This window comes from Penaeus japonicus, unplaced genomic scaffold (assembly GCF_977035675.1).
Source record: "Penaeus japonicus unplaced genomic scaffold, GWHDUDI00000001_assembly GWHDUDI00000012, whole genome shotgun sequence".
Lineage (NCBI taxonomy): Eukaryota > Metazoa > Arthropoda > Malacostraca > Decapoda > Penaeidae > Penaeus > Penaeus japonicus.
Genome location: NW_028234414.1, coordinates 38,228,896 through 38,231,395, shown reverse-complemented (window position 1 = coordinate 38,231,395; position 2,500 = coordinate 38,228,896).

Below are 2,500 nucleotides of genomic sequence, written 5' to 3'. Positions count from 1 at the left end.
CCTTCTTAATCAATGGTAATTATAATCAAAGTAAAAATTAAATGGAATAAAAATAAGAATGCTCATATAAACAGCTGACACGCCTAAGTTAATCATGGTCGTATTTTGATAAAGATACACATAAATGCAAGTTTACGTGGCAATAAAAGACAAAGTATTCAAATACAACATTAGCAATAAAGATCACAAAATACTAGGGTCTCATGTTAATTAGCTAAAAGATTTCAGGAAAAATACATTTAGAATGTATAAGTGACAGCGTAAAACATCGGTAAATGTAATTTGTTATAATGGGATTATTCTTAATAACAATATGTAGTCTTTAATTATAAAATCAGTGACAATGGTCAATCTGTATTACATTGTAACACAATCTACGAAATTCTTTTTAAGTGTAAGTAATTATGATATCTAAAAATGCATAATGAGAATATAAAAAGATGAGACCTTGTGTGGAGATAATCATCCCTTCTTGTATAACATTCAGTTTCAATGATCTAATCAATGTAATTTAGGATATTAAAGGAATTAAGCGACAAATAATCGGAATAGTAATGATGAAAGCAGACTTTTGTTTGCTTCAACATGCCTCCCTTCACCGAAGTTTCAAATTACAGTAATCAAAAAGCAAAATTAATACTCTAATGAATAAGATTAAACAATATATAAATAACAGAAAGAACAAAAAGGAAAATTATTTCAGCTTGTTTATGTGTATTCTGGTCTTGTTTGTTCGCCAAGCCTCACGTGCTGTCTTGTAATTTTTAAAGTCACGAAAGTCTGAATCAATATTATACTTTACCAAGGTAAATTTATCAGCGATCTATTGTAAAACTGAGTCAGATGATTTATGCGATGAAATTACATAAAATGACTCATGTCTTTTCACGAAAAGCATCATCAGTCACAGAGAAATTACCTTATTACTAGAGGGAAGGGAATTTGCTTGTCTAATCATCATATCATTTGATGAGTACGATACATGACATGTATCCTCTGGAATATGAATCCACTTTTTGTGATATTCAGTTTACTATCCTCCTTTCACATTTTCCATTGTTATACATTGGTTATTCATCAGTTATTTGCATTATGCATGGAACAACAAACCGTGAAATTTGGAAAAAGTACCTCGCGTTATCGTAACAGCACCTTCAAAAACTCTACGGAGTGCGCACGTACACGAACGTACACGAACGTACACGAACGTTCACACACGAAAGCCAGACAAAATACCGCAGGCTCAGATTGATATATTCTATTCAGAATTTCTACATGTAATGTATTTCTCGATAAAAGCTTTGTTGCATCGCTCATGTTGAAAATGTCATATATATGTGTGAGGCATTTTCTTGATATCCCGGAGAAAAGCTTCACACACTTTTAGGCTACCAAAACATATTTCGAAAGTTTTGCCATTTTTCACTTCATAGCCGAGGTAACTTCAATAAAATTGTTTGGTGAATACTACTACACACCTGCCCATGAAAACAGTGTATAAAATGAATATGTCAAGGGTTTTAGGAAACCTTTTTTTTAGCATTAACGAGGAATACAATTAATCACTGACCTGTATACTTTATAATCGTTATGAATTTATCATCACTATCGGTTCGTTTGACTAATGATTGTGTGCTAATAAGATATATTAAAGTTATCATTTTCCTAATATTCATTACATTATTCATCAGTAATGCAATGTAATGGTATTGCAATTCAAAGTGTTATTAATATTACCTTTAACATTATGTTTATTTATATAATTGTTAATGATACTTTCATTGTTATAAGTAATAAGGCTTATAACAGTAGACATCATCTTTTTAGCTTTACTGACATCATTATCTCCATTATTGTTAGTATGATTAATACAAATACTATTTTTACCTCTGCCATTCATATTGTTAGCATTCCCATTGTTATTATTATAATGGTTATGTTATTATTAATGTTAATAGTTTTGTTATTATCATTATTATAGATATTATTATCATTATTAGTAACATTATTGTTATCATTGTTTGTAATTGTTGTTAGTTTATTGTTATTGCCATAATCTGTTAGTTGTTTTTCGTATTTCGTATTTCAGAAATAGTTTTCTTCTTTGTATGCTATTATTATTGACTCATTATTATTAGTATAAGCATTAATAGTATTTGCAATATTTTACAGGCAGTGCTAGATTTGCTGTTATATTTTATTTATTTTTATCTTTAATTGCTCAATCATCATTAATTTTGAGTTTTTTTTTTCTTTGTTTTTGCTATTCTTGTTATTATTCTCATCATCACTTTCATTATTATTATTTTTTAGATGTTATTAGATTTGATATTATTGTGGTAAGCAATAGTTTTGCTATTGTTACTATTTTCATTTTCTTATATACTTCTTAATTAAATGTAATTTATTATCAGAACGTTTTTCATATCAGTTCTACCAATATTATTGAAATTGCCGTTATCAATATGATTATCATCATCATTACCATAACTATTATCAT